The sequence below is a fragment of the Cryptomeria japonica genome, chromosome 3 (genome assembly GCF_030272615.1).
Source record: "Cryptomeria japonica chromosome 3, Sugi_1.0, whole genome shotgun sequence".
In the NCBI taxonomy this organism is placed as follows: Eukaryota; Viridiplantae; Streptophyta; class Pinopsida; order Cupressales; family Cupressaceae; genus Cryptomeria; species Cryptomeria japonica.
Genome location: NC_081407.1, coordinates 381,706,257 through 381,727,739, shown reverse-complemented (window position 1 = coordinate 381,727,739; position 21,483 = coordinate 381,706,257).

The following is a 21,483-nucleotide window of genomic DNA, read 5'->3' as shown; positions in this document are numbered from 1 at the left end:
ATATAAATGTCTTTATGTTGTTTTTCTTAGAAAAGTATGTGCTTGGTGGTAGGGAAGATAATTTGAATTAATTTATTCAGTATAAATGTCTTTATGTTGTGGTCAACATTTTAGATATTTATGGTGGAAATCATTTTTAAAATAATAAGTTATTTGTAATATTTGTCTTTCAGTTGTTTTTATTTTTATTTCATTTCACAAGAACTATCAATTTAATCGATCAAGTAACTTCATAGCTTTTTCAATTATAGTCATGGCGACAACTCTACACCACCACTCATGTACATACACTAAAAAGTGTAAGCTCCCAATGTCAAGGTCATTCCTAGATCCAAACCTTAAACCTTGAGGTTCCGTACGTGATGACTTTGTCTATGTATCACTCTAGAGATCAAAGGTTTCGTAGTCCATACACCAATGATAGAGAGAAGTTATCTTTGTAGTTCAATTCAAATAGAATGGAAACAAACACATTCCAATCGAGTGTTGGTTCCATAGGAATCATTAGTGTACAAACATACAAAATCACTTAGAAAGCATATCATTCCATAACCCCATGTTCATAGTCATTGGATTAAGCATACATCATTTATAGACAAGATGACCACCTCATTCACACATCACAAGTACAAATATTGACTAGCTTTAGCATACATCACATATACATTGTGTGAATAATTCGCACATGCATCACATATACACATTATGATACTTGCACATGCATCACACCTACATACAGTGACTGCCTCATGCACTCACCATATACATGATGTGAATAAATTAAACATGACATGCTCACATAAGAATCAATTAGAAAAATAGAAGTGGATGCAGCCTACTTTATGCATCATCCCACTACTTGGATCACTAACACTCTATAAGTAGATAACATCTAAAAAAGGAATGTTGGTGCATCGCATACTACATCGTGAATCTCATCATATTATCAATCTGCTACCATCTATGATGACGATAAAGCATCTAATACTACTTATAGTCATTACTAGCAAAGGCATAAGCATAGCAATATGCACAATATCTGAGACCATTTACACAATTACATAATGATTAACTAACACATACATAGTGACTAAGTAGCAATAAGAAGTGGATGTGACACTATTTCAAGTATCTTCTCATCACCTAGTTCATTAGCACTTACTCGTTCTTACCTATTGGCCATACATGTATAGTGGGGGCATAGTAATTGGAAGGTGAGATCACACCATCTATGCAAATTTGGCCTCGGGTTGAAGCCTACTAAAGAGGGAAATGTTTAAGTCTAGGAACAACCCCAATTCTTGGGGTTATACTATGAACACTTCCTTATGGTCTTTGGTCACAATGGCATCCTTCACCCAAGCATAACTTACATACCTACTTCCAAATGGGATCGAGATTTCATGTAGATGTCCACAAAATAATCTCTCATAGTTTCATGTACCTAAAGCTTCCTAACCAACCCAAGTAACATTACTAATACAAGCAAAACAAAAAAGAAAATTTTAGAAGAGAAACCATGGAAAGGACTAAAACTAAATGGGGTAGAAGACCACCATTAACCAATACCCACTTTAAAACAAATTGACAACTCATAGAGTTTCATCGATTTTTCTGTAATAACCCAACAAGGTTCCTTTAAATGATTCTCAATAGTTAATTAGAAAACCCAATGAATTTCCCAAATTAGCAAGTATGGACTATAACAATTCCCTCTAGGGACATCAAGATCTCAAATTAGACCCTACCACTTTTATTATTCATAATTAAGCATGACTATCCCAAAATCTCTTGTAGGTTCTTTCATGATCACTGAGGAAAGGTTGATTACTTATCAACTAGAAATTATTTTCATTTTGCAAGGACATATTTTAACTATTATCATATAGCTTAATCATAGATTTCAACAAGTCATAATGGAAGTACATGTCACCTCATATGTCTCATAACATGGAAATATATTTGCCTCATCCATAGACAATTCTCAAGTCATATCCAAGATAGTGGAAGCATTATATCCATCAAATCATCTTGTGAAGATGTAAATTTTCTAATGATAATAATAGCATTTTTAACCTTTTGATTATATTACTAGATGGTGCCACCTAAAATTCTTGGGACAGTCATGACCATGGTCTAGATCGTATTCTCACTATCATTTATATTAAATATGACCTTAACGGCCAATATTAAGATACTAGGAGATGTTATACGATATGATCAAAGATTGTAAATATCTTCTAACTCAATATCAGCAACATCATCAAATTAAGAGGTAGTGGTATCTCAATTGGTACACAATCATGCAATCATCCAATACAACTATAATAGTCTTCTTTCAAAATTATCTAATAGGTCTAAAATGGAGGTTCTAATACTTAAGAGGCTAATAGACATTTTGTGATTATAAAAAGCTTTTATTGCAATATCAACTAGTTACAAAAAGTACCGAATTGTAGAATTAAAGATGTGTTTAGTAAAGTGTCATTGAATAAAGTCACTATTACTTATAATATTATGCAATCATGAGCTAAGGCTCATATTAATTTTCTTATTATTGGTTATGTTTATGATGAACAAGGATTGGGAAAATCTAATTATCAATTCAACTAGGACCAAACCCTAGAGCTTTCATTAAACATTGGAATACGAACCACCAAGGGGTTTTTATACTTAACCAAGTCTTACTCGAAGAGAGTCAAGTTATCTTTGGGCTCTATTATTTTGTTGCATGAAATATTGTTTGATTGATGTAGGTGTGGACTAAGTAGGCTCTAAGGCAAGCACAAATGAACATTCAAATTAATAAAATAGACTACTAAACCAATAGGAAGCTATAGAAAAGTACAGAATTGGAACGGTGACTTGAAAATGTATATGTGATAGAAAGCAGAGCTCAAAATGATTGGACGTTGGTGCTAGGCACCCTAGTCCTGATTGGCATCCTAGTGAAAGTGACTATTAGATCTGGTGTCAGAAATGCTTAAATTGTCTTCCCTAAAAGTTATAGGTCAAACGGGCAATAAAATAGCTAAGAGCCATCATCTAGGCCTTTTCTAGTGATTTTTTTTAGAAATTGTATTTGTCTATACTATGCTCTTATACCTGCAATCTAGGTCTAAACCTATATCTAAATCTAAAAACACATAAAAGAAAAGAAAAATGATGTTGTGACTATATAGGGGCTTGCCCAAGACAAGTCGTTGCTTTAGTGATTTCCACCTCCACAAATAGCCAAGTAGAATCTAAAACAAAGGTGTGTACTTTGAACCTTAAGTGTGTCTAATATTGTGACGAGCAAATAAGTGCATAAAGCACAAACAAGAGCCCAAGTAGAATCTAAAACAAAGGTGTGTACTTTGAACCTTAAGTGTGTCTAATATTGTGACGAGCAAATAAGTGCATAAAACACAAACAAGAGCCCTGCTCAAATGTGTTAGAGTAAAACCATAAATGAGACAATCAAGGGTGCTGCATATAGAAACTCAAGAGTACATGAATCACATAAATCAATGAAAGAACTCAAATCTAAAGCTAAAATGTTGAAATGCAAGAACAACAAGAAATCGTACTAAACCCTAAGGGAGAGGTACAGGCCAATCATCAGTTAGGGATTCCCTATCATCATCAAACATTCCTTGAAGCTTCCATCATGACATGAACAAATGTTGATGAAGATTTGATGTTGTTGATTATTCCTCAAATCTATAGACATGTAGACTCACTTTTAGTAGTAATTTCACATCATAAGGATATCGTATGTGTAGACACCTAAAATTGACCCAATGCCTACAACGCAACACTTTGCTACCATTTATCATATTTAATTAAATAATCTTTATGATTTAATTAAGCTAACTTTATTCTTCCATTTCAAATTCAAAAATCAAAATTCCCCTCTTCTCATTATTAAATATTTTTTTATTATTTAATTATCTAATTTTTGTCCAACATTAATTAAATAATTTTTTATTATTTAATTAATTTTATTTTTACGCAAATAATTAAATAATCTTTATTATTTAAATATTTTAATTTTCTTCCACCTTACACATTTATTAAATAATTTTAATTATTTAATTAAATCTTTTTCTTCCACTTTTCCTATAATTAAATAATTCTTTAATTTTTTTAAATTCTCTTATAATTTTTTTTTAATAAGTAAATAGCTAAGAGGGGCAACACCCATTTATATTAATATAAAAAAAAATTTACATAGAGACATAGCCAAAAAAAATCTCTTATAATTAAATAAATTATTTTAATTTATTTAACTTTTCATTTTCTAAATATGTCTTTTCCCACTTGCACATGAATTAAATAATTTATTTATTTAATTCTTTTTCTAATTCTTTTCACATACACATTAATTTTATAATTTATTTATTTCTTTCTTTTTCTAATTCTTTCCATCAAGTACATCAATCAAATAATTTTTAATTATTTAACTAATTGTTTTCTTCTTGTTTCTTATAATTAAATAATTATTTTATTTATTTAATTAGCTAACTAAGTCTTCTATAAATAAATAAAAATCTTCAATTTACGTAAATTTTTTTTTAAACATATCTCTCCTAAAAATAAATTTAAAAAATTATTGTATTTTATTTATATCTTTCATGCACAATTAAATAATTTTTTTAATTTAATTAATCTATCACTTTTTGAAAATCTAATTCTTCTAAAAATAAGCAAAATCTTTATTTTATTTGTTTAATTTCTCTCATGCATGTGGCCAAATGATTTTAATCATCTAAATATGAATTAACTCCACCTCTTAATGCTTTCTCACTTCTAAGTTCTTCAATTAATTAGTCCACTTCAACTAATCATTCAATTATCTTAATGAATCAATCAATTCTCTTAACAAAGCAAATTAATTCAATTAATTGATTAATCAACACCATTTACGAAGTCAGTTAACTCTCATCGATTTGTCTCATCAAATCTCGTCCATTGATCATCAATCTTTCTTATCAAATCTCAAACGTCGATCAATATCAAAGAATCTATAAAAACAACCATGATTGTCATTCATCAATAACCACAATCTTTGAGCTTTTGTGTGATTGCGCTGCCAAACAAAGAACTACAATTTTGAATGCCAATATTATACATTACAAAAGGAAGGACAATGGAGGCTAGATGCAAGGATGTTACTTCAGTTTGCTTTTCATGATTATTTTGTTTATTGCATTTGTTTATATTCTTTTATTGATGTGATTGAGTTATTTTATAATTAATTTTGAGTTTTGTGGTTGCTCTTATAATCTCATACATGTTTGCTAGACTTTTTTAGTCACACAATATGTGTTGGATAATAGATATCACAAATGAGGAAAGTAACTTGCTCATAAATGAGTTACAAACTTTAATTTGATAAAAGTTCGACTTACAATAATTATTGTTGGCATTTGCATGAAGATTGAATTAATGATATGTTATGTTGTCATTGATGTCAATAAACCTATAAAGATCTTATGTGATAATACAAGTGCCATAAATATTTCCAAGAACCCTGTTTTGCACGCACGAACCAAGTATATTGAAATGGAGTATCATTTCTTGAGGGAAAAAGTTCAGAGTAAGATGTTATCTTGGAGCATGTTTCTACCAAGGAGCAGCTTGCAGATATTTTTACTAAACCTCTGCCTAAGACTACTTTTGAGTATCTTAGAAGTCAGTTAGGGGTTGTCCCTCTTCATGAAGTCAATTAAGTATGATGTAGATTACATCAGTCCCAGAGCTACTTGCAGAATTTTACAAAAGGATTGGTGTAGAAGTGGATGTATTCCACAGGGGGGAGCATCAAGTTGCAAATTATTGATGATGCACAGTGAAATTTGACATTACATGTTTTACTTTCAATCTAGCATTGTTGTCAAAGGGGGAGAAGAATTATGTGATTATGGGAAGGAGAACCAGCGACAAGCTAAAGACATAGAGAACATGTGAATACTTGGTAATGTAAACCGGGATTCCTATTCACAATCACGCAGCAATCAATGGTGTTGATATTTATATTGCCATCAATGCCAAAGGGGGAGATTGTTGGCATTTGCATGAAGATTGAATTAATGATATGTTATGTTGTCATTGATGTCAATAAACCGGTAATGATATTGTTGATATTGTTGTAATATTGTTACGATAACCGATAAGAAGAATTAGGTTTTTGTTGTGTTACCAACCTAATTGATTTGTTTATAAGATCGATGAAATTGTTTAGTTTAATGAGTTGGCAAAGAGATAGACACAGCTTAGTTGAGTGTGTGGTTTCCGAACCGGATGATGTATCTGTAGTTTGAGTAAAGGCAAATAGGAGCATGAAATGGATCTAATCAAGCAAGTGTAGTGCTATTCTGACATATCAGCAAACTCCTGTTGTTTTCTAACAATTACAGCAGAATTGAAATCCCCTAACCGGGTAAGCTCTAACAAGCTTGGTGCTATTCAAATCCTCTAACAAGGTGGTCCATTAGATTGGATTTTCAAATCCTCTACCGAGGTTACTCCTTACAGGGTATTGCTTCTAACAAGGCATTTGTAGTCAATCCCTTAACCGGGTGATTCCTAATAGGATCAGTTCTTAACAAGACTTTTTGTAAAAGTTTTAACAGGCTAGGCTCCTAACAGGGCAAACTTCAGAAGAGTTTAGATAGTTATCTTGTGAGTCTCATCTCATTGTGGTTTTTACCTATTTTGGTTTCCATGTCAAAAATATTTATGTCAAGTGGTGAATGTTTTTGTGGTTATGTTTTCATGGTTGATTTACTTAACTACTTAACTATTTTAATAAGTCATGATAACCGGAAGCATTGAGATATGAAGAAGTTATTTACTGTTAATTTGTTGTAACAGTCAACCGGTTTATCTTATGAGTTTTTATCTTGACAGAGGTATTACATTGTTAGTTCTAAGTTTACTTTGAGAGATTGATTTTTGAGATTGGTGAAGTTTATATCAGTTTTTCTATCTACGGATTCACCCCCCTCCCCCTCTCAGTAGTTGACCGGATACTTATTCTTTCATCATCCCATCAATTATATCCAGAAACTAAGACCAAATTTAGCAAAGTTAAGGCCAATACGTTACTGCCCCAAATTTTTAGCCAAAAAGTGTTAGACATTGTTACATTTTAAACAATGTCTTGATAAAATAGGGCTTACTTTTGCAAGAAGTGAGATAATAGTGCCCTAATATGGTATTTGGAAATGTCTTGTGGATTAATGACATTTAAGTGGGGAATAAAGGTGTTGAAATTTTAAAATAGGATAAGACCTATTCTTTTGAGTTGAGGGTTAAAATCAAGGTTGGAAATGGTCCTAAAATTCTTAGGGGAATGGAAAACTAAAGTAAGTGCTAGGAGAGTGTGAAATTGGCATAATTAAAGGAGTACAATTTACAACACTGCATTTAACCCCCACTTTAGTGTTTATATGATGCAATGTGTATATGCAAGCTAAAGTATAGGAAAGTAAACATTTAGGTAAAAAGGATATACTCAAGGGTGTCAAATGAAGCCCCCAATTTAGCAATACAATGTTAAGAACCGCATCCTATGAAACCACTTTGTCAATGGAAATCAAAATCACCTAGAATTCTTAACAACGGTGATGAAATTTGAGGGTATATATATGCCCCATGTTTCTACTTGCTCACTAATTATGTGGAAATGGGGTATCATGTTTGCCACATTGAATTGTGAAAAGAAGTGATGACAAATGCTTCCAATAGGGTCATTAGTGAAAACAATTCCATATCAAAGAGCATTAGGTAAGAAGGAGAGTTGAATCATGATTCCAACACAATAAATGACATATGAATCAAATCTCTCTAGCTTAAGTTGTGATAAGATGGTTGAACTATGCTAAATTAGGGTTTAGGAAGAACTTGCCTTTAAATAGTGAGTCTTAACTTTTCAAGTATTCATTTGTTTTTTTCAATTTTGTCTCTATTGTAGAGGGGTCCATACTAATTTGAGAGTCGTGATGCCATGTAAGCAAGAACTTTAGTCAACCAGAATAGAGGCACTGAGGCAAGTCATCATGAAGGGCACCCACACACACGAGATAAGTAACACTATCCTTTCCATGTGTTTGATTTTGTGATGTTTGAGTAATTTTATTCAAATTTTCCTTGTCAAATCTATAGGCCACCCCATTTTGGGTGTTAGGGCCCCATCTAGGTGACATGGTCCCACATGGACTCCATGGCCCGATATGGGCACCGATATGGGCACCATGGTCCCACATGGGTGCCATGGTCCCATCTAGGCACCATGGATTTCACAAGGGATCTTGCATAATTTTTGATGAAATTTTTTGAATTGATAAAGAAGTATTAATGAAATCTTGTTGATGCAATCCCCTCCAAGGTGTGAGAACATGTTGGTGGCCATACATATAGCTTTCGGCATGATCATGCAAATCATTTATCACCTGATGTGGATGCATGTCTATGAAATGTAGTGTCATGGTGGGTCTACCATATGTTTACCATGATATATAACGATGGGATTCTCATAGAACTAATGGAGTGATGAGACGCAGACATCTCTACCTTCTATCTTTCAACTAGAGAGATGATGGTCACTCTAGAGGATTTGTATCATATTTTACATCTTCTGATGTGAGCTGTTACTATGAGACATGAGGGGATACATTCTCCTACCATCATTGATGAGGATTAGATATACTACATAAGGAAAGCCGCACCTAGAGATAGAGGACACATCCACATACATTGGTTGTTGCGGACTACCAGGGATATTCCTATATTTGGGAGGATACACTTCACTACGATTGCATTGGTAGTAGCACCTAATAGATGAGACACACACCTATTTGAGGGCCTCACTCATACTATCTGAGGGATGGAGGAGCACAAGATCATCTGAACATGGTGGAAAAGCATGGTAGTGCATCTCTTCTACAACCTTGGTAGGTACATGCATTATGAGGGATACAACCTAATGGTATGCATGTTACCTTAAGTGTGGGAATTTGAGCACATTACATGCACGAGGTCGATAGGTTGTCTAATTGAGATACCTTGGACTTACCCACAAGCACATGCATATCCACTCTAGTGAGCATGGAAATGAGGATACTTGTTGTAGTGGAGAGAGGTGTTTGATAGATTGGAGTCCATGGATATCACATGGAGGCCATATAGGACTTTGAGGATGTGGCCAAGACAAGTAGATCAGCTAGTGAGGATGTAGTGAGACCAATTTTTCCTTATTCACTATGATCACATTTCCATGCCTTTCTATTACAATCGAGTGACACAATGATTCTGCCAGATACAAGTAATTCCTAACCTAGTACCTATATATGTGTAGTTAGCTCATAGTGTTGTGAGAGCAAGAGCGTAGCCTAGATCGAAAACACTAGATTTTGCCTTGAATAATTCAAGGACAAGGAGCAAGATGTGTTCCCATTCTTTGATAATGATATAGTAGGTTTATCACGAGGATACTTGAGATGGTTTGAAACTACACAGCTTGCCCCCATATTCCCTAAGGATCGTTCTATTGGGGATCTAAGGCCATGGGCTGATCTAGGGGATAGTCAAGAGGAGGTTGAGGAGGATGGAGAGAGAGATAGAGATGGATATGAGGATCAAGATCAAGATCAATATTAGGAGCAGGACGAGTACCATACTTAGGGCCAAGATCCACCGATAGTAGAGGATAGAGGAAAGAGAGTAGAAGAGAGAGAAGATGATGATATATCACTCTAGAGACTTGCCTCTTAAGCACATATATTATCATTGCCAATATTTTTTCTGACATATTGAGACATCATGAGCACAGGGGTTCAATCATAGTTGTTGCTTCCATGCCCCTAGCTACAATCCATATTATAATATCTAAGAATCCTACCACTATAGTCAATCTCGATTGGTGAGAGAGACACCCAAGTAAGAAATTATATATACAAATTGATTTATATGTTGTTTGATTTATTTCAATTTTTATATACATGATAATATCTCAGATGTCATATTTTTCTATTTTCTTAAAGTTGGTGCATGGGGATGGTGTGGCTTTATGAGATGCATCATTGGAGGGATGATCCCATCTATGATCACCTAATGCTCAATGTGGGCTATCCCTAGGCCACATCCTAGTATAGATAAACACAAGGACATCTTTGAGCATGTTGCATAATTGAGAGAAGGCTTAGAGACTCTACGAGATGAGGTAGGGCGACGATAAGCTACAAAGGAGCGGTTGCATCATGAGAACCTTAAGCTCAAGATAGAGGTGATGAGGCTCATACACATCATCTAGGGCATAAATATGAGGAGTCACTCATGATCCATGGCATCCTATGGATGTTCCTCTATTCCATAGCCATCACTACAAACCGGGCCTAAGGGTTCTACTAGCCAACATCCATAGGGTGATGAGATGTATTATGATTGTACACCCCATTTTGTTTCGATGATGATTTTGCTATATATCTTTTATCGAAAGCTAGTGTATATATTTTGCATAGATGTCACATTTGATTTAATGCAAAAAATGTGTTATGTTACTTTGTTTAATATCACAAAGATCTAAGTAAAAAATAATGATGAACATGTATGTTAAATATAATGCAATTTTAATTGATTAAACAACCTATGTAGATAGATTAATAATATTACAATGACTAAAATGATACATGTGTGATTTAATTAAACAACTTATCATAAGTGTTTAATTAAATGCAACAAGTGATTATGTAATGTACTCATACTAAGCTAAATGTCAGTGTGATCTACCTAACGGGTTTTATAACTTAACACAACATGATCTAACTAGCATGGCACACTAAATACTAAAGTATATGCTAACATAAAGAATTTAATTTCTTAATCTATGAAAAGGAAACTACAAAAATGAATCCAAGACAACCCAAAAGTTTGTCATGAACAAAGAAAATGTACACTAAATAGAAAAAAATATAAATATCTAGCATAATATGCTTTTAAAGATGAAATGCTAGCATACCATTCAGTATTGAAGAGAGAAAGAAGAAGAAGAAATAATATTAAGCATACTATCTACATAGGTGCATAGAATTAATGGGATCCTTGAGAGGTATATCATTTGTATATGTTAATTTGTATGCACCCAAGCCATAGACTTCAGTGATGAGTGATGACGTGAGGTCCAAGACAGTTCAAGCTAAAATTTCCTTTTCTTCCTAGAAGAGCATTCACGTTGCATTGATTCTCATAAAGCACCAAGTCACCAACTGAGAAAGATTGTTGAATAAATCGATCATTATATCTTTGTTACATAGTTTGTTGATAGGCTTAAAGATGTTCAAGAGAATTTATACGATGTTCATTGAGCATTTAAGTCGTTGAAGACGTTCTCTATGAGAAATATGCAACAAAGGAATCTCTAACTCTAAAGGCATAATCGCGTCAACACTATAAATGGGGTTGTAAGGAGTAGTACATGTAGTTGTATGAATACTAGTTTGATAGGCTCGTAAATCATAGGACAATTGAATATGTCAATCCTTGTCATGTTTATTGATAGTTTTCCGAAGAATTTTTTCAATTGACAATTTTACGAAGGATTTTCTCATATATTTGTTCTTAGATGATGTACTATTGTCAGAAACCAATGTGGAAGGTAAACCAAATTGAGAAATGATTTTGTCTAGGATAAATTGGCAAATCACTTTGTAGTCATAGATCAAAGTAGATGAGCTTCAACCCATTTTGTAAAGCAATTTGTAGATGTGATGATGAAAGTATGTCCTTGAGAAGAAGGAGGATACATTTTACCAATAAGATCCAAACCCCAAAAGGAAAATGGCCAAGGAGCAACCTAAGCTCTAAATTATTGGGCAGAAGCATTAATCAAATTGTTTGGTTCTGACACTAAAGGCGCTTTTTGACAAAGGAAAATTAATCTTTTTTCATAGATTTTCAATATTAACCCATGCAGATAAAATTTTGAACCACATATTTACCACCAAAGTGCCCCCAACAAGCACTTGAATATGCTTCTTCAAAGGCAATAGGGATCTCTGATATATTAAGATGGCAAAGGAAAAGGCCATTATAGCCTCTTTTATAGAGAACATTAGATTGAATGATGTAATGTGTGGAATTGTTTTGAATTTGAACTCTAGTGTTTTTAGTTGTAGGATCGGGAAAGGTACCATTACACAAGTATTGGATGATATGGGAGCACCACTCATCAAATTCCATGTTAAAACAATAAGTGATATCACTAGAGCTTTTAGATTTAGAAAGTGACGTAAGATCATGCATGATGAATTGGTAGTCCACGGATAGGTCTTCGAGGGATATAAGGAAGCAATGCTTGCCATTGCATCTACATGTTGACTATCTTTTCGTGGGATAGGATCAAGGGAGTAAGAAGAAAAAAAATTCAACAATGATAAGACTAAGCCACAACATTGAGAGTTTAATTTATTTTCCTTGATAGGTTCTTGTTACTTATCTTATAATTAATTGTGAATCACCAAATATACACAAGTGTTGAATGTTAAAGGATAAAGCCACATGCAAACCAACTATAAGGGCTTCATACTCAACAATGTTGTCAGTACATAAGAAATTGAGATGATAGGGTAAAGGAATTGACTTTCCTAGAGGAGGTACTAATCTAACACCAACACCTAAGGTAATTCAACATCTAAAACTATCAAAGAACAAGTCCCATGTGTTATTCACATCCAAAGGAAGAACAAGATCATTAAGAAATGCATCTTGATTAGGAAGAGTGAAGGGTGAAGGAGCATCAACTAAATGGTCAATTAAAAATTGACCTTTAATCATTTTTTGAGAGAAAAATTTAAGGTCAATTTCAATTAATAACATAATCCATTTATCTAAGCATCCTAAAAGGCCAGTTTTAGAGAAAATATGCTTCAATGGGTTAATTTTAATGATAAAATGCATCTTAGTAATAAGATAATGTCTCAACTTTTGTGTTGTGAAACAAGAGAAAGACATTGTTATTCAATTGCAATATATTTGTATTCATAATCAAGTAAAGTGTGACTTATGTAATACACAAGATGTTCTTTACCATAGTCATCATGTGGTGCCAATTGGTTTACAAGAGCATTAGAGGAAGCAAAAGCATAAAGAAGAAAAAGATGATTAGGAACGACAAGTTGCAAGATAAGAGGATTGGCTAGGTGACATTTTAAATCATCAGTGTCTTTTTGACAATCCACGTTTCATTTAAATGAACAATCTTTTTAAGAAATCGGGTGAAAGGAAGGGTTCAATCTAAAAGTTGGGAAACAAATTAAAAAATAGCTTAAATCTTTCCTTGTAAGTTACAAAGATAAGAAATGTTTCTAGGAGGTGGCATGTTAACTATAGAATCAGTTTTCTTTGTGTCTACTTCAATGACACAATGAAAAACAATGAATCCTAATAGTTTTCCACTATCAACACCAAAAATACATTTTTGAGGATTTAAGTGCATACCATTCAAAGATTTGATGAAGAAGTTTGACATGTTCTTGGTGCGAGATAGATTTGACCAAGATATCATCAACATAGATCTGATTTAGAAAGCTCAAATTCTAGATTTAACACATATTTATCAAATTTTTGCTACCACGTCCTATGACTTTGTTTGAGGCAATACAAAGATTTCTTCAGTTTACAAATGAAATTACTTTTAGCTTTCACCATGTTGTGCTTTGGTTGTGTCATATAAATATCCTCCTCCAAATCACCATGAAGGAAAGAAATTTTTCTGTCCATTTCCTCAACCTATAAATCATGAGTAGCAACAAAAGAAAGTCAAAATATAATGGATGTCGTTTCTACAATAGGAGAAAATATCTCACCATAATCAACACCCTCAACGTACAAGTAGTGTTTCCCAACCAACATGTTTTCATCCTTCAAGAAATGGTACAAGATCCCATATATCATTCTTTTTCAAAGCTAACGTTTCTTCATTCATACTATTTTCTAGGATTTTGCACTATTCATAACTAATGCCTCTTCTATAGATCTAGGTTCATCTATGTTAGTATTTAAAGAAAAAATACATCTACAATCATTAGGTGAATACTTTTCAGGTGGTTGTCTATGCCTTGTAGACCTTTGAACAAGCTAAGTTGGAGGTTCTTCCTCCTCTTCTAAAGTTTCAAAGCTAGACTAGTTCTCCTTAGCTTCTTGTCTATCAAGTGGTCTCAATTCTACTTTTTTTATGCGTAGAAGTTGAATCACATCTTCTTGTTTATTTTGTTATAGTTGCAATATAATAGGAAAGTTAGTTCTTTTAAAAACAACACTTCTACTATATATTATCGTCTATTCAGAAGGATCTCATAGCTTATATCCTTTCACACCATAACTATACCCAATTAAGATACTTCCATATTCTTGTCCTCCGGCTTTGTTTGCTTCTCCTTTGGAACATGTGTGTATGTCTCACACCCAAAAACTCCAAGATGTCTCAATGAAGACTTATGACCTGATCATGCCTCCATAGGTGTTTTATCAAAAAGAGTTGATGAAGGAGACCTATTAGTCAAGTAGCAAGCAATAGAAACAACTTTATCCCAAAACTTTTGTTCTAGATCAATACCACTCACCATACTCCTGGCCTTCTCCATCAATGTCTTGTTCATTATTTCTACAACTCCATTCTATTGTGGAGGATACGAAGTTGTCTTTTATATATAAATTCCACAATCTTTACATAATCTATCAAATCATTAGACTAAAATTAACCACCATTATCATGCTTCAAATATTTTATTTTCTTTTTGGTTTACAACTCATCCATTGCTTTAAATTCTATAAACCGGTTAAAAACTTTAGATTTTCTCTTTAGAAAATATACCCATGTCCTTTTGTTGTAATCATCAATAAATGAAACATAATATATGTGGATTTTGCAATAGAAAGAACATCTACATGACAAAACACATCAGAATGAATAAGATAATTTATGATAATTTGAGTAAAATTGAACATGGTTTCACTTCCCATAAATGCAATGCTCATAGAAATCAAAATCAAGATTACAATCATTCAAACTTTCAACAAGGTTTTTATTTTTCAAGGTCCTTAGACCCTTTTCTCCAATGTGACCAAGTGTCTGATGCCATGACATAATCTTATCTGCGGGTAATTTTGAGCTAGAAGAAAGAGCACCCTTAGGTACCCAAAATCCATGACCATCTATTAAAGGTGAAATCCACACCTCCTTCAACGAAGTATTCACATATTTACTTTTCACAAATGTACTATTATGCTTACAACCAGCTTACACAATGTGCCAAATTTGATACCTTTAACAATCACCACAACACCTCGAACCATTTTGCATCCTGCATCAAAAAAGACTACCTACACACCTACATCTATTAGTTTGTAGATAAAAAAAAATTGTGCTAGTCCAAGGATATGCAATGCACCATTAATCATTTTGTTCTACCATCATGAAACCTAATTTAACTTTACCATGTCCAACAATATCTAAATAAGAATCATCACCCAAGTACACCTTACCTCCATCATTTTTTCATTTTTTAAAAATCAATCTCTATTATAAGGCATATGAAAATATGCACTTGAGTCAATGAACCATGCATTACCTATGTGAGTGTCCAAAGTTACAATGAACACATCACCATCTTCCTTCTCAAACTTCACATCAGAATCAAATTTATTCTCTTTCTTCTTATTTTCTTCTTTGCACTCAGTATCGAAGTGCATAGGCTTATCGTAATTCCAACAAATAACTTGGGATTTTCAAGAGATTTGGATCTCCCCTTGGACTTGGAGTTATTACACTTCTCTTTCTTCTTGTGTTTTTACTTAGGTCTTCCACGAACACTTGGGGCCTCCTTAACATTAATGGATAGCTTCCTCCTCATCTCTTCATAAAGAAAAGAACGGATAGCTTCCTCCTCGTCTCTTCATAAAGAAAAGAACCCACCACATCTTCAATCTTCAAAACAATAGAAGAACTACTAATAGCCATAACAAGAGAGTCCCACGAATCAATCAAAAAACAAAGCAAGATATGGCATTTCTCCTCCTAATCCATCTTAATGCCAATGAATGCCAATTGAGCCACCAAAATATTGAATGCCTCTCGGTGGTGTATAATTCATCCACCCTCTTTCATTATCAAGGAATACAATTTATTCCTTGATAAAATTTTGTTTACTAAAGATTTGGCTTGATACATCTCACCAAGTTTCTTCAATTGCTTCTTTGCAGAGGAATCTTCATGAACATTGATTAAAACAATCTATCAAGCACAGTCTGATTATAGTCTTGGTTTTACAGTCCATAACATCAAATTGAGCAGTCATAGCAAGATATGTAAGTCTAAACATATTTTGATCAATGGAATCCCACAAATCTCAATATATTAATAGATCTTTTATCTTCAACTTCCGCATCTCAAAAAAAAAAATTAATTCTCCACCTCTATTCTCCCTTATGAACTTGCCATCTGAAAAGTATTGCAAAAAGGTCACAAAGTATCTTCTGCACAAGATCCCACTCATGCATACCACAACATGGTGATTTATATTGGGAAAACCATCTTGGAAGAAAAACCCCACACTCCAAAAGTGACCTAATATATTATTTAGAAATCAACAATATAAGATAATATAGTTGCAGAGCAAGCTTCTTACAAAATTATCACCATCCAAAGATCCAAAGATAACTCAATAGCTATAAGACTCTTACACACAACTCCCATCTTACACACTTAATATATAAGAGACAAGATACATGAAACCCCATGAGATAAAAACCACCCAAAAAGTGGCACCCAACTTATCTCCAATCCAAGATACCCTATGGTGTATCAAAACACACACCAACATATGTAACTCCCTTTTACAACTTATTTGTGTCCATCACACTTTTATGTTTCCCATTTCAAGAGACTTCTGGAGGCCATAACTTTTGATTTAGGTGTCGGATTTATGAACCGTTTGAAGCACTAAAAAGCTTGCAAAGTTCTCAATCAATTTATAACCCACTACACTATTTGCAACCAGTTTTGGGCTTGAAAATTGCCTCTAAAGTTTTCAAATTTGACTTTAAAGCTCTCAAACGCGACTTTCAAAATGAAAACTTTAATATCTTCAAATCTAGACATGATCTTGCAACAAAAGTTTGCCAACATGCTTGCTAAGCCAATATGTAGCTTTGGAAAAAAAAAATTAGACCAATTTGTACTCAAACGTATACTTGCTATATATAACAACCTTATGTAAATGCAAGGTTGAGACACCATTTTCCTAATAATTCAATTATATTTATCTACCTTTAGTGAACAGACAAATCATTTGTACAAAATATGTCTACAACATAGTAATAATGAAATGATAAATATAAATATAAAAAGGGCAATCTAAATAGACATTAGATGCCTTACAAACGAATGATGCCTTACATTTCTCCAACCATCATTATCTTAACATAGACTTTGTTCACCTACTACATTGAATATGTTGCCTCTCACAAAAAATGAGTAGAAAACATACAATATTTAATGCTCTGTGACAAAAAAAAATAATAAGAATATTTTGGGACTCTCTATATGTGCATTTTATTGCAACTTACATCATACATAATCTAAGGTCTTCCCCTCTTAACTCCAAGTAGTGGAGTAGGAATTCTGGCAAGTTTCCAAACCAAGTAGCAAAAAATAAATACAAATAAATATCTATTCATATATTGCCATTACACAACAACTATTGCAAAATTCAAAATCAAAATTAATCATGCATTTGTGTTGTGACGTCAAATTTATTCAAAAAGGATTTTTGTTTACACAGATTTATTGCATCCTTCTATAACTAATAATTAATAAATGCATATCGACATAATAATAGGGTGCAAATAGGCAAACCATGCCTTCATACTAATCTTGACAAACCTATATGTTGTTATCTATTCATTTAAGTGTGGTCAAATAATAGCAATGCAAGGGGAGGAATAAAGGGAATGGAGAGATACTGTCACAAATAAAATACACAATTAGTGGAGGTGGGACTCTAAGTGTCAAAATAGAATGGGTCTACCTAATGATAAAATATTGAATAAGTTTTAAAACAATATTAATGAAACAAATATTCAGAAGTTGATATGTATCTTTAAAATAAATTTTTATTTGTCAATGTGTTAAGACTTCCATGACTTCTCCTAATATTAAATGGTGTCACCTTGTGTTGTTTATTTTTCTCCTTTCAACTTAAAAATTTGAGTCATTGCGTTTTAATGAATTCACCATGGTGTTCGTAGTATTTTGGTCATAGTGAATGTTCTTATTTAGGCTTTTGTCATGGTAGTTACCTTCACCATAGTATTTTAGCCTTCATTGTGGTTTATGGGCATTCATTATAGCACTTGTATTTTTTCCTAAACAATTCCATAACTATCAAAAAAAAAATGATTTTGGGCAAAAAGTGGTGAATTCATCATTCCAAATGCATTCAGAACTTTCTTCCAAAGTGCAAGTTTCTTCTCAATTCTTATGTTGTTCTTCCTTCAAGCACCCTCAATCAATATATTTTTTCACTATGTATGATTTTTTTCAGCATTCACTTACAAAAATATAATTTAAAGTCATTTTGAAAGGTCCAGAAAATTATGATGAGTGGCCAATACTCTACTGATAGTTTTATTGTTTGACCACTTTATTAATTGACCAAGAATATTTTAGAGTTTTTAATACTCAACCATTATCCAACTCTGGTTTATGTTCTTCCAAAGTGCAAGTTTCTTTCCAATTCTTTTATTTTTCTTCCTCTAATCACCCTCAATCAAGATCCTTTTTCACCATGCTATCATAGCCCCTAGAAAACCATATTAATACTTTTGTATGACCCCAGCCACGATGTCGTTTGGACTAGGGGTGGAGTTCTCGACTTTGTTATATGGACATGTGTGTGTGTGCAGGTGTGTGTGCCAGTTGTGAACTTGATGCTTATATTATTGAATGTAATTATTGTCTTTATTATGCTATGTGTAATTTAATGCATTTACTTTGTTTAGACTAACTCGGACTAATAATGTTTGGGTGGACTTGTGTGAGGTTTGTCGTTGGTTGCAAGTACAAGGGTGCAATACGAATGGATTTTGTGGTTGTATTGGTGAGAGATAGGTAGTCCAGTGTCGTCCTTATGTCAAGGTCTTTGGTTAATCCTTGCAGTCACTTAGATTTCCACTATTTAGTTAAATTAAATTTGCAATATTTAATAATATATTTAGAAAGATTAGTGAGTCTAGTGAGGATTGTTTTGAGTTGTCATTTAACCTTAGGACCCTAGACATTCATTTAGTCATCATTATTTATTCGTTCCTAGCTAAGTCTATGAGACATAGATAAGAACTTAATTCAATATAATCAAAACTATAGGCATTGGAAAATAATGATATATATATATATATATATATATATATATATATATATATATATATATATATATATATATATATATATATATATATATATATATTGATTGTATGGCTAAATAAATGAACTATAAGTATAAAATGAAAAATTATTAGATACTTATATATGTTTAGCTATGTTCGATTAATTTAAAAATAAATACACTAAATGAAAAAAAAACATTTATAATGGGGTGTCAATGCATGAATGAAGGGGATAGCTAAATAAGAATTAAACAGTTGCCAAACAACATAAGTCAAGTAAAATAAAATAAAAACAAAAGCTCCACTTATTGATGCCTAAGTCTCATTTTGAACAATGGAAAATCAAATTAAAAAAAAAAAAAGCAATTTATTAAATCCTCCAAAGCCCAATGAAAGGAAAAAAATAAGAAAGCAAGGGAAAGAAGAAATACATTTATGTAGCTAGCACTTAAATGAATTTAATACAATTACCAGTCAACTGTCTTCGGTAAAAATTACCTTTGCAGAAGAGGTTAGGGCTCTCTTGATTTTATGTTCTTTGCCAGAAAGCTGGAATAGCTTGGTTATGGCTGTAAGTAACTTTGTCTCTGGTAAAAATACTTTGGTATTTGATGATATTGTTGGTGTTATCCTTAGCGAGGAAATGCAAAGGAAAACCACAAGTGAGACTCCAACATCATCGGGTAGTGTTTTGAATGTGGAGAACAGAGGAAGATCAAAGGAAACATGAAAAGGCCCTGGGAATGAGAAGTCACGAGGGAAGTCAAAGAAACAATGCTCTCAATCTAGAGGAAAGAAAGATTGCTGGTACTGCGGAAAGCCTGGTCATCTAAAGAAAGACTGTTGGTCTCAGAAAAACAAAGAAGAAGACAAAAATGAAAATGACAGTAAGGAAGCTAATATTGCAAGCAATACTTTACAAGATGCTTTAATCTTATGTTTGGATAATGTTAATGATTCATGGATAATAGATTCTGGGGCTTCATTTCATGCTACACCCCATAGAAAATATTTTCTAGATTATGTTCAAGGTGATTTTAGACAGGTATATTTGGGTGATGATGAGCCCTGTCAAATTGTTGGAAAAGGAAAGATAAAGATCAAGTTGCAGAATGGAAATGACTGGTTTCTGCAGGAGGTAAGATATGTTCCTAATTTAAGAAGAAATTTAATTTCTGCAGGGCAACTAGGTAGTGAAGGTTGCATAGTTACCTTCTCAGACAGTATGTGGAAGGTCACTAAAGGATCATTAGTAGTAGCTAAAGGTGCGAAGGTAGGCACATTACATCTGTGTACTAGTAACACTTACTCTACCCTAGCTGCTACAGATAAAGTTACTACAGGGACAGCAACAATAGATGTTGCAAGAACAGATTCAATAATGCGGCACCATAGGCTTGGGCACATGAGTGAGAAAGGGATGAAAATCCTTCACTCCAAAAATCTATTGCCAGGACTAAAGAAGATTGATTTAGAGTTCTGTGAAAACTGTGTTTATGGTAAACAGAAAAGAGTCAGATTTCTCAAGGTTGGGAAAGAGAAGAAGAGTGAGAAGTTAGAGCTTGTGCATTCAGATGTATGGGGACCGACTCAGGTATCATCTCTTGGTGGCTCTTATTATTATGTTATTTTTATTGATGACTCAACCAGAAAAACATAGGTATATTTCCTAAAACAAAAATCAGATGTTTTTGAAACTTTTAAGAAATGGAAAGCTTTGGTTGAGAATGAGACAGGAAAAAAGTTGAAGTGTCTCAGATCGGATAATGAAGGTGAGTATTACAGCAAAGAATTTGAATATTACTGCTCCTTAAATGGGATTAGAAAGCAGAAGACAGTTCCAGGAACTCCACAGGAAAATGGTGTGTTAGAGAGAATGAATAGGACTATCATGGAACGCGCGAGGAGCATGAGATTGCATGTTGGATTGCCCTTACATTTTTGAGAAGATGTTGTACATATTGTTGTCTATTTGATAAATAGAGGACCTTCAACCCCTTTGGATGGTGGTATTCCAAAGGAGGCATGGACTGGTAAAAAGATAAATTATTCTTT